The sequence below is a fragment of the Lepidochelys olivacea genome (assembly GCF_965140295.1).
Source record: "Lepidochelys olivacea isolate rLepOli2 genome assembly, chromosome: 3".
Lineage (NCBI taxonomy): Eukaryota > Metazoa > Chordata > Testudines > Cheloniidae > Lepidochelys > Lepidochelys olivacea.
This window is the reverse complement of record NC_140413.1, coordinates 86,460,427-86,473,443: the sequence shown is the minus strand read 5'-3', so window position 1 is coordinate 86,473,443 and position 13,017 is coordinate 86,460,427. Positions and strand designations below refer to the sequence as shown.

At 39.5% G+C, this 13,017-nt stretch overlaps 2 protein-coding genes across 2 annotated transcripts in view; one reads left to right on the top strand and one right to left on the bottom strand.

Annotated features, from left to right (window-relative positions):
• MFSD4B (major facilitator superfamily domain containing 4B) overlaps positions 1-13,017 on the bottom strand; it is a 399,121-nt gene that overhangs the window by 156,566 nt on the left and 229,538 nt on the right. The gene's annotated exons all lie outside the window — the stretch shown is intronic.
• REV3L (REV3 like, DNA directed polymerase zeta catalytic subunit) overlaps positions 1-13,017 on the top strand; it is a 251,159-nt gene that overhangs the window by 26,297 nt on the left and 211,845 nt on the right. The window lies entirely within an intron of this gene.

Below are 13,017 nucleotides of genomic sequence, written 5' to 3'. Positions count from 1 at the left end.
ATAAAGAGAAACATATTTTTGAAGGTATCCTCCTAATTCAGTTCAGGGATGGATACTGGAAAGAGAGAGAGAGAGCTCAGCATCCACCAGCTGGAATAAAATGATCCACTGAGGGTTTGGAGCAGTGTTCCTTCTATGGATAACAGACTTTCCAGGTAGTGACACTCAAACATGTCTGATGGGATTTTCATAAATAACTAGAAAGAACATGATCATCCATATCCTAGAGAGACATTCTCCTATCTTGGGAAGAACAAAGTTTCCTATGTCTGTGTACTGTCTGCCCAGGGAGAGATGAAAACCAAGATTTACAAAGTACATTGTAAGTCAATTTGGTGGACTGGTGACTGATGTCTTTGATCTGGAAACAGTAAATAAAGTGCCCTGAGCCCTTTCTGTGTCAGGACTTGGGTTGTCAAGTTGTGAATGACCTCTTGCAAAGCTAAACAAGATCTCTGCTGCATGTCTTCCCATTTTTTCTGCTGCTCCCAAGAACAAAATGAACAAGACACTAGTAAAATATTGTAGTTGTGACACACTAGCTGAATAACAATATACTTTTGACTTACGCACCAGAACTGAATGTTTCTGATTCTTAAGGATAACTTTCTTTACTCTGTGCTGAGGACACAAGTGTGAAAATCATGGCTTTTCCACAGCATCTTAAGAAAAGACACTTGTGTGTGTGTTTGAAACAGATAACAGGCTATCTAGTTGTGCAGACAATTATACACACCTATGTGACATTTGGTCTGAGGGCAAAGGTCAAGTATTGCAGCCAGCAGAGAAAATAGTCTCTCTCAGTATACTTGTACTCTATGTACTACTTACTGCAAGAATATTCATGGCATAGCACTCAAAAAAACTGCATCTTTTTACTTGCAAGATGAACAAGCTTAAAGTAGCTGAACTGAGACACAAACAAGAAACTCCATTGGTTGTCTTTTTTTAAGTCACTTTTCAGTTTAGAACACTAAAAATTATGGACACAATTGAGACACTGGTTTTATGTCTCATTACAACAATCTTGATTGCACTAATCCCCTTTTGTCCTTTGGCTGTGGGATCGTTAATTGCCCACTTCACCTTGAATGGTCTCTTGCAACATAGGTTAACTGCTTATGCTTAACAATCAGTTCCACCTTGTATTTAGCTGTGACATTCTGATGATCTTTCCTAGACCTGAAGAAGAGCTCTGTGTGGCTTGAAATCTTCTCCCCCCTCCCCCCCCCAAGCCCTGAAGACTCCACCTGGCATCTGGTAGCTTGGTTCTTTACTTCCTGTACATCAACACCTGTAACAAAAAAATATGATGGCCAGCTATCTATCTTTGGAGAGCATCTGAAGTTTAAAAAAAAAAAAAAGATTCTGTGATGTTCTGGCAATGTGTAGATATGGTAGGCCAGTCCTTTGGTGAGGTGGAGGGGAGAAAGATGCATTAGATAGCTTTAAAGGTTGTTCACAATCCCCAAAATTATCATTTAAAATATCTAGGGCTTTTTTTGGTTAAACTTGAAATTCTGAAAATTTAGACTAGCTCTACGTAGTGTTTCTTTGATTTTTTTTTTCTAGCTAGCTAAGGAGCAGAATTAACTAACTCCAAATTTAGTCATGTCCAACTCTTCTTTGAAGGAAGGTAAGCACAACATGCAACTGGGGGCCAAGACAATACATCCATGGGAGGGGAAAAAAAAGGGCATGTTGATATGCTGCCACAACTTTAATGGGATTCCTTCACTTTGGTTGTTGTTGTTGCCATAGTCATTCTCCCTTCCCTCCAGAGTAGTCACTTTTTTCATTCTTCCTTCCACTCCCACTCTAATGTCTCCAACCCAACATCTGGGAAGGGATGGGTAGAACATGGGTTTGGGGGATTGGGCATGGGGTCATTCTTCTCACTGATAGCTGGTCAGTCCAAACAGTGAGGGGAGAGAGGTGGGCAGTAACAGCTGCTCTAGCATGTGTGCTCTGGGTTTGTTTACACTAGGAAAATTGCCTGGTGTTGACAGTAGTGGTCAGTTAGGATGGGTGAAGCTGACCCACTGCTGAATATGGTTTAGCTACAAGTGTAGATAAAGCATGTACAGCTTTGGTGCAGCTGCACCTGTTGTTTACACAACTGTCAGGACCAGATCTCTTTCTAGTATACCAGACCTTAGTCCAACAACCTGGGCTCTGTGTATACTTTGGAATTCAGCTATCAGTGTAATTGTACTTGTGGAAATAACTGTAGATAAGGAAAAACAGTGATTTGAACCAGTTGTATTTACTCCTGCTTGAAACTGTTAAGTTCAACAGGTGCAAATTTCAATTTTCCTTGTCTAGACTTGGGGCTGATGTTGGTTGCTGACCATCAGCTGCTCAGTTGAAACTAATCACAACTTTGTATTTCATTTCTTTAGATTTATAAAACATTAGAAACCTTTGGCAAGTATGTAAGTACAATAAATCCAAAAAGAAACAGCAACATCATAATATATAGTAATACTAAATAATGAAGCATCACAAAAAATAAACTAGATTCAAGTACCAAATATGGACTAGGCCTTGGCTCCTTCTCTTGCTGCTGAAGTAGAATAGATAACAGGGGCTGAGGGAAGTTAGTGCTGTGACTCCACGTGTTACCAACTGCTTCTGAACAAGTGGAACTCTGTTCTCTACCCATTCAGGTGATGAGGGAGAGGGAGGAGACAGAGGGCACAGTAGATGGCCCCAGCATAGTTTGGGAATTCCATCCACTCAAAGCCTGCTATTTGGGGACCGAAGCAATCTTCACCACCCATAGTAAATAACAATAATTGCCTTGCAAGCCTCCATCACCACAGCACTGACATTTGACTTGCCAAAATCAAACTGACTGCCATCCTGTAGTAGTTGATAGCCAGCTTCCAGATGGCAGTAGCAACCTGTTTCTGGACTGGTATGGTCGGTCTCATCTGTGTATTCTGGTGCTGAAGGGCTAAGCGTAGCTCTTTGCACAGCTTCAGGAAGATGGCCTTTCTCATTATGAAATTTTGAACCCAATGCTGGTCATATCAAGTCTATGTGACAATGTATTCCACTAGACTGTGCTTGTGGTCCTGCCCCAGAGCTGCCTATCATCATGGGGGGACTCTACAGCTATTAAAACCTGCAATAGCTGTCCCCACTTTTACATGTCCATATGCAGCCAGTGTGGTCTCCTCAGAAACACCTGCCACCGTCTTCTCAGGCAACAAGTCTCTGCGGAAATGCTCTCATGTCTTGCATCTGCTTCCTGTTGCTAAAATACGTTGCACTAATGCCAACAGCTGGGACAGGTAATCTTCCTGAATTGGCTCCATGCTTTGCCATGGGTTGACACTGTAGCTGTGGACAGAAGTCTAGAGCATGCTAAGACAGAAGTGGTTTGATTTACTGAGTTGGTGGAGTAAGACCACTTCTGTACAGTGGCCTGGGAAGAACAGATAAATTCTCCCACAATCCATTGCAAAACAGTTGATAGAGCAGCTCATGCTGAGAACACTGGGGGATGCCCCCAGAAGTCCTTGTGACTCACATATTTGAGTTCAGTGCCTGTTATACAGCAATTCAGGTATGGCGCCAGAGTGGCTTTGCAGTGTAGACACTCTCATCTGGCATAAGCTAGCCTGGGTGTCCAGACTCAGGTTAAATACAGTAAAAACATATAATGGGAAAATTAAACAAGGACATCTCTGAGAAGGGCTTAAATGATGGCCTCTTACAGTTTTCCATGCACCCTGGGATAAAAAGCTTTAGGGAGAATATGGATGTATGTCAGTGGGAGGAAAGTAATTTTCAAGGCTATTTAGGGCAGTCACTCCCCTGACGATCAGAAGGTTACGAATCATTGTTTCCCCGTAATGTTTCCAGTAACCTCTGACCTGTTGCTAGACTCTACCATTCTTTCCAAATAGATCTGCCACAGGAATAGAAAGCAGTTGGGAAGATGATCACTGTCATATTCCAGCACCAGCTGTTGAAGGAATAGAGTCTGTGAAGGAAAAATCTGAGCAAATACTACTCTGTTTCTTCTATGAGCCCTGAGACGAGAAGCCAGTACACTAGAGGCCACTAAAATAAACTACTTCAAAACATGTTTACTAAGTATTTATTTACTTAAAGTGTGTGTTTGTGTAATGCACAGACACACACACATATATGTTGTTTATATACTTTTAAAATAATTTCAAATAATGGAGTGAGACCCTGCCTTTGACCCAGGTGTGCATATGCCTTAAACCAGTGGTTCTCAAAGCCGGTCTGCCGCTTGTTCAGGCAAAGTCCCTGGCGCGCCAAACCAGTTTGTTTACGTGCCGTGCAGGGCCAAGGGATGTGCTGGCCGTCCTTCCCACAGCTCCCATTGGCCTGGAGAGGCGAACCGCGGCCAGTGGGAGCTGCAATTGGCCGAACCTGCAGACGTGGGCAGGTAAACAAACTGGTCCGGCATGCCAGGGGCTTTCTCTGAACAAGCGACGGACTGGCTTTGAGAACCACTACCTTAAACAACACATGACAGGAGTTTGAAGGGTAGTCATAATTAGTTTCATTTTTCTGAAATGAAGTCTGTTTTCAAAAGTTTGGGAAAGTTTTCATGTAATAACATAGTGTTAATTTAGGATACTTCCATTGGAGGTGTATAAACTTTGACTTGCTAAATATAGTCATTTTTTCCAGTAAAGGACCAGATGGTATTCTGGCCAAGAGTTCTGAAAGAACTCAAATAAGAAATTGCAGAAATACTAACTGTGGTACATAATCTATCACTAGGGCCCTTCGTTTTCAGTTTTTATTTTATTTATTTTTTTCTGGGAATTTATCAGTGTTTTATACCACCTCAACAAAAACAGGTGAAAATCAGTGCAAAAAACTATTAATTTTTCTGGGTACATATCAGGGTTTATTTTGGTGGACGGAAAGACAGGAAAAAAGTATTCAGTAAATTAATCCTTTGAATTCCGATCATCAGTGTGGTTTGCTGAAGAACTAAAACAGAACTTAAAACACAATGCCACCTCTGAGTTTAAGAAAACAATATATAGCTAATCCCCAAATAAAACTTTTCATTTGAATAAACAGTTTACTGTTGTAGACTTAGAACTGTTAGCCTATAAATATTTGATTAATTTAATCATTGGGCCACACCATTTGCAGCGTACACACTCAACTTCATCCTTTTCTCCTGTTTTTTTAAAAACTTTGGAATACTTCCTTGTGTTCTGAAACGTAGTCTGATACAGATTTTCATTTTCTTCCCATTGTAGTGTGTCAAATCTTTAAACCGTTACTGCTAACACTTTGAAATGTATACGTGATGGGCATGAGATCCATTGGTACATTCAGATGCACATGGACTTCAGAGCATGTGTGCCTGTTTGTTTATTGTGTGTATCTTCTAGACTAAAAAATTGCCATGCTTCAACGGACAGCTTTGCACATACACACAGACTAATGTATTATCATAATACATGTATCTCATGCAATGTATTGTGTTTTCCTAATAAAACAAGTTATTTTTTATATATCTGAATGATACAAAAGTAGGGTAAAAATCTGAAAAAATGGAATAATGCTTTTTATAAAACCCAGGAACTTTTTGATAAAAATCAGTTTAAACTGAAAATGAAGGGGCTTACCTATCACTTAAATCAGCTTCTGTACTAGATAACTGGAGCATAGCTAATATTAGGTCAGCTTTTATTAAAAGACTCCAGAGGTGATCCTGGCAATTACAGGCTCATAAACCTGACTTCAGGGCTGAGCAAATTAGGTGAAACTACAGTAAAGAACAGAATTAGACACACAGATGATCATGATTTGTTGGGAAGAGTCAACATAGCTTTTGTAAAGGGAAATCATGCCTCACCAGTTTGGAAAATGGGACAAACAGTGAGGTGACAAAGTTTGCAGACAATACAAAATTAGTCAAGACAGTTAAGTTCAAAGCAGACTGCGAAAAGTTACAAAGGGATTTCATAAAATTGGGTGACTGAGCAAGAAAATTGCAGATGAAATTCAGTGTTGATAAATGCAAAGTAAGGCATATTGGAAAACATAATCCCAACTATACATACAAAATGATGGTATCTAAATTAGCTGTTATCACTCAGAAAAGAGATCTTGGAGTCATTCTGGATAGTTCTCTGAAAACATCCACTCAATGGATGTCAAAAAAGCTAACATAATGTTAGGGATCATAAGGAAAGTGATAACTAATAAGACAGTAAATATCATGCCACTATATAAATCCATGGAACGCCTATGCTTTGAATACTGTGTGCAGTTCTGATTGCTCTATCTCAAAAAATATACATTGGAAATGCAAAAGATACTGAAAAAGGCAGCAAAAATTATTAAGGGTATGGAACAGTTTTTGTATGAAGAGAAATTAAAAAGACTGGGACTGTTCAACCTGGAACAGAGAGAATTAAGGGGGCCTATGATAGAGGTCTATAAAATCTTGACTGATGTGGATAAAGAGAATATGGAAGTCTTATTTACCCCTTCACATAACACAAGAACCAGGGGGCACTCAATGAAATTAATTGGCAGCAGGTTTAAAACAAACAAAAGGAAGTACTTTTTCATTCAACATACAGTCGTCATGTGGAACTTGTTGCTAGGGGATGTTGCAAAAATATAACTGGGTTTGAAAAAGAATTGGATAAGTTCATGAGGTTAGGTCCAGCAATGACTTTTAGTCAAGATGGTCAGGGATGCAACCCCATGCTCTGGGTATCCCTAAGTCTCTGACTGCCAGCTATTGGAGCTGGGTGACAGTGGGTGGAATACTTGATAATCTTGTTCTATTCATTCCCTTTGAAGCATCTGGCATTGGCCACTGTCAGAAGACAGGATACTGGGCTAGAATGGACAATTGGTCTGACCCATTCTTCTGTTCTTATGAATATGAGGCCTTGCTATCTGACTTGGAGAGACAGGTGTAGGATTTTTCTGTAAATTTAAAAGCGTGAGTAGCTCAAAAATATTCAGTATCTATGAGATTGTCTCTGAGGGTATGTGTACAGTTGATCTGAGAGGTATGATTCCCAGCTCTTGTAGACATACTTGAGCTAGTTGTGTGTGAGCTAATGCTTAAAAATAGCAGTGTGTTCACAGCAGCACAAGTGGCGGTTCAGGTTAGCAGCTCAGAGTACAATCCCGCCCGACACGCTCGGTGTATACTTCGGTGGCTTGTCTGAGATGCTGCCTGTGTTGTCATAGACACACTGCTATTTTGAGGCACTAGCTCAAGTAGTACTAGTGTGGGTACGTCTACGTGAGCTGGGTATCACACCTCCCAGCTCAAATGTAGACACATCCTTAGGACATTTCTTGTTTCAGAAACTGCTCTGTCGTGTTAAGATCTTAGAGATACAATAATCTTGTTAAGAATATTCTTAAATACATCTAGATAATTCATCTAAATAATCTAGATAGTACAGAATTTGTCTGGGTAGAATATAGTATGGTTTAAATTTTGATTTTTTTTAAAGAATTGTAGATACGTAATTTTGTTTTAAGTAAAAACGAAATCTCTCTCCCCATTCTCTGGCAACAGAGTTCAATTCTCACAGTATTTGATGTTCTATTTTAAAGCCCCAGGTCCTGGGCTCAAGTAATTACATTAGAATCTCTACTTTCACTGAAAATAACAAGACCAAAAACACTATTCCCAGTCTTCACAATTGTGGAGGAAATCTTGAACATGTGAACTATATAGGCTCAGAGAAACTAGACGGCCAATAAAAAGACCCACAATTAAAAATAAATAATCATGTTTTTTGTAAACTTGGGGTTGGCAGTACTACATGAGGGAGAAGAGATTGTCCTAAAAGCAAACTCTTTTAAGGAGAGAATTTAAATAGAAAACTACTAGATCTGGAGCACTGTGGCACTCTGCTGCTGCCAAGTTTTTTGGTTGCTTGCTGAAATGGCACACTTCAATTGGTAATGTGGTGTTCTGACTCTTTAGCCTTTTATGCCTGATGGCAAAATAAATGTGAAAAAACACTGGGTTTCACTTTTATGACTTTTATATTGCAAACATTTCTGTACCATGATGGGCAAAATTCTTAGTTGGTAGAGTTCAGAATATTGAAAAATCAGAAAATGTTTTATAATTTATTGAATATTAAACATTTAAGACAAAGGATACAGGGTTTGTTTATGTTCTCATGAAACAATATTTTCTCAAGCATGGCTAGTTACTAGATCAGGAATGACTTCATAGAATAGAATAGAATATCAGGGTTGGAAGGAACCTCAGGAGGTCATCTAGTCCAACCCTCTGCTCAAAGCAGGACCAAGCCCCAATTTTTGCCCCAGATCCTCAAATGGCCCCCTCAATGATTGAACTCACAACCCTGGGTTTAGCAGGCCAATGCTCAAATAACTTGCCTGAAAAATACAATGGACACAGGTACTTGTTAGTTGAATACTAAGATCTGGATGACAGGCCACAGTTTTAATCAGGTAAAATTAGAGAGGACTCTAGTGCAGTTTCCAGATTTGTATTGTAGTTGCCCGTGATGATACACAACAGCTGTTGCACTCAAATAATCCTTAGAAGTCGGTAGTATTTAAGTTTGACAGGAGACTTGCTATTAAATCAGTATGTGATTAAATCTTCAATCATGGAACAAAGACAAACATCCAACACTTAATAGCATTTGCTTAGTTCAGATTAAGTTATATTTGATTGTCGACATTTAACAACTTGTTTAAGATGCAGAGCATGCCCTTAACAGACTTGCATTTGTTGTTTTCTGTCATATAATGAATGTTAAAGATTTTTTAACAAGGATAATTTCAACATAAATGTAAAAATTACTGACCTTTAAGGCTAGGAATTTGGCAGTGCTCTTTTAAACTTAAGGTCAAATTTTAAACACAGCCATTGCTATATAATGGTCCAAATTAAGGCTGTCAAGCGATTAAAAAGATTCATTGCACTGTTAAACAATAATAGAATAGCATTTATTTAAATATTTTTGGATGTTTTCTACATTTTAAAATATGTTGATTTCAATTACAACACAGATTACAAATTTCAGAGTAGCAGCCACGTTAGTCTGTATTCGCAAAAAGAAAAGGAGTACTTGTGGAACCTTAGAGACTAACAAATTTATTTGAGCATAAGCTTTCATGAGCTACAGTTCACTTCATCAGATGCATTCAGTGGAAAATACAGTGGGGAGATTTATATACATAGAGAACATGAAAAAATGGATGTTACCGTACACACTGTAACCAGAGTGATCACTTAAGGTGAGTTCTGCACGGCTGAGGTTATGGGGCAAGTGATGCTGCTTTTCCACAATTTCAGCCCATCCACGTCGGCGGAAGCACTCTATGTAGAAGTCCAGTCTGTTGTTTCGACCTTCAGGAGGAGTCCACCCAGAATCCTTCTTTTTGTAGTCTTGGTAGGAAGCTCTCTGTGGGTTAGTATGTTGTTCAGAGGTGTGTTGGAAATATTCCTTGAGTCGGAGGCGTTGAAAAGAGGATTCTAGGTCACCACAGAACTGTATCATGTTCATGGGGGTGGAGGGACAGAAGGAGGGATCCTGAGATAGGACAGATTCTTCTGCTGGGCTAAGTGTATAGTGATCCCTTTATATTTATTTTTGATTACAAGTATTTGCAGTGTAAAAAAAAACCAAAAGAAATAGTATTTTTCAATTCACCTAATACAAGTACTGTAGTGCAGCCTCTTTCTTATGAACGTTGAACTTACAAATGTAGCATTATGTACAAAAAAACCTGCATTCAAAAAATGAAACAATGTAAATTTTTAGAGCCTGCAAGTCCACTCAGTCCTACTTCTTGTTCAGCCAATCGCTCAGACAAACAAGTTTGTTTACATTTGCAGGAGATAATGCTGCCCTCTTCTTGTTTACAATTTCACCTGAAAGTGAGAACAGGCGTTCGCATGGCACTGTTGTAGCCGGCATCACAAGATATTTATGTGCCAGATGCGCTAAAGATTCATATGTCCCTTGATGCTTCAACCACCATTCCAGAGGACATACGTCCATGCTGATGACAGGTTCTGCTCGATAACAATCCAAAGCAGTGCGGACCAACGCATATTCATTTTCATTATCTGAGTCAGACGCCACCAGTGGAAGGTTGATTTTCTTTTTTGGTGGTTCGGGTTCTGTAGTTTCTGCATTGGAGTGTTGCTCTTTTAAGACTTCTGAAAATATGCTCCACACCTCATCCCTCTCAGATTTTGGAAGGCACTTCGGATTCTTAAACCTTGGGTCGAGTACCCTAGCTGTCTTTAGAAATCCCACATTGGTACCTTCTTTGTGCTTTGTCAAATCTGCAGTGAAAGAATTTTTAAAATGAACATGTGCTGGGTCACCATCCAAGACTGCTATAACATTAAATATATGGCAGAATGCGGGTAAAACAGAGCAGGGGACATACAATTCTCTCCCAAGAAGTTCAGTCACAAATTCAATTAACGCATTGTTTTTTTAATGAACGTCATCAGCATGGAAGTATGTCCTCTGGAATGGTGGCCAAAGCATGAATAGGCATATAAATGTTTAGCATATCTGGCATGTAAATACCTTGCAATGCTGGAGACAAAAGTACCATGCAAATGCCTGTTCTCATTTTCTGGTGACATTGTAAGTAAGAAGAGGGCAGCATTATCCCCTGTAAATGTAAACAAACTTGTTTGTCTTAGCGATTGTCTGAACAAGAAGTAGGACTGAGTGGAATTGTAGGCTCTGAACTTTTATATTTTGTTTTTGAATGTAGTTTGTAATTAAAAAAAATCTACATTTGTAAGTTGCACTTTCACAACAAAGATTATACTACAGTACTTGTATGAGGTAAATTGAAAAATACTATTGCTTTGATCATTTTACAGTGCAAATACTTGTAATAAAAAAATACACTTTGATTTTAGTTACAACACAGAACACAATATATATGAAAATGTAGAAAAACATCCAAAATACTTGATACATTTCAATTGGTATTCTGTTTAACCGTGCGATTAAAACTGCGGTTAATCACAATTAATTTTTTCTAGTTAATCGTGTGAGTTAACTGCGATTAAGCGACAGCCCTAGTCCAAATAGCTAAATGCATGCAGTGAAGCCTTTGTTTAGTGAATACACCCTTTTATTTACTTTTTTCATTGAGCTGATTATTAGATTCTTGAGGAAGTTTTAGAATTTGATGTTGACTGTCTTCTTGGAGCAATATTGCTAAAATGGCTTTACATAGTTAAAGCCCCCCATATATGATATCAGAGTTGATACATGTTCTTGTTCAACTTTTCTACATTTTTATTTCTTTTCAATTTTTTTTCCATGACACTCTCTTTTTCTGAGCATACTGGTTGGTCTCTGGGTTAGTGATCACCAATATTCCTTTCAAACTGTGCTAATATTAAACTAGGTAACTTTCTCCAAGTAGATGGCAAAGATGTGCTGTTTGGTGGTAAAAAATTTATCACTGCAGTGGGTGAAATTCACAGAAACTGTCTGGTGCCATTTTGAATCCAGGCATTTTAATGGTAAGGATGCTGTATGTCATAGAGTAATAAGACATATTTCAGAATACAAATTGACATTTCAAGCTTGAGACAGGGTTTCCTCCCTTTGTGTCTATATACATTGGGTGAATGTGAAGGCTCTTCTTATGGAATAAATGTTGTTTCCCATGAGAAGCTGTTGGATTTTTTTTCAGTATTTATTGCTGTGGAAAATGTCTCATGACTAAGGTAGTCTATACAAGAAAGTTGCACCAGTGTAGTTTATATAGATGCAACATAAAATCATTGCTGATAAAATCTGCAGATAACACAATGATTGGAGGAATGGTAAATAATGATGACAGGACAGTTTTACAGGGTGATCTGGATTGCTTGGTAAGCTGGGCTGTTGAAACAAAATGTGTTTTAATGTAGTAAAATGCAAGGTGATACATCTAGGAACAAAGAATGCAGGCCAATGTTCCCTCCAATGTTTTCTATCCATGTGCAGAAGAAATTTTATGTGCACCACCAGTAGAAACAAAAAGCCTAGATATTATATATATATATATAATCGCCATAGGAATAATTACTCCAGCCAGGACAGGTTAGGCATTTTAAAACTCACTACTCAAAGAATTAAATTTAAGTATAAGAGAAAAATAAAAATTATGAAATGCATAGACCAGTCAAAAAACTAAAATAACACACTTTGAAAGAATAAAATTACAGAGAATATATGTGCATTTCAGGAAATACCAAAAAGTAACAACAATAACACAAGTATGTGGTGGGAGGTGAGTGGGAAAGGCTGTGTGTGTGTGATGCAGAAACTGTGTGTGTGCTGGCTGCTGGGGAAGTTTCTGAGAGATGCCATGTGCTGCCTCTTTAAGGCACTCTCACTGAAAGGTCTCCTGCTCCTCCTAAGTCCTGTGTTCCCTCCCCGGCTTTGTGGAGATGAGATACATGAGCAGGGGCGAGCGGGAGAGACTCTGTGTGCTGGCTGCTGGGGAAGTCTCTGAGAGAGACTGCGCTGTCTCTTTAAGGCACTCACCGCTTGGAGGCTCGTTCAGACCTCAGACCCTCTCCTGCTCCGAGTCCTGAGCCCTGTCTTCTCTCCCCTGCTTTGCTGATATCGGGTACAGGGGAGGGAAGAGGGGGACACCCTGACATTAGCACCCCACTTTCCCCCTGCTCTACACAGCCAGCAGGAGGGTCCCAGGAGCAGCAGGGGCTCCAAGACAGAGGTCAGGAGCAATGTGGCTGCAAAGCAGCAGGGGGAAGGGCACCTGGACACACACTGCTGGCCAAATGTACATGGATCTGCTAATCAAATGCGTGGCACTTGAATCACACTGCTGGGTAGCCGCCTGACCACGCAGCTTAGAGGGAACACAGATGCAGGCCATACCTACACCATTGGGTATTGTGTCCTTGACAGCAATGACTGAAAAGGATTTAGGGGACATAGAGGACAAGTAACTGAACATGAGCTTCCAGTGCGATGCTGCAGCAAAAAG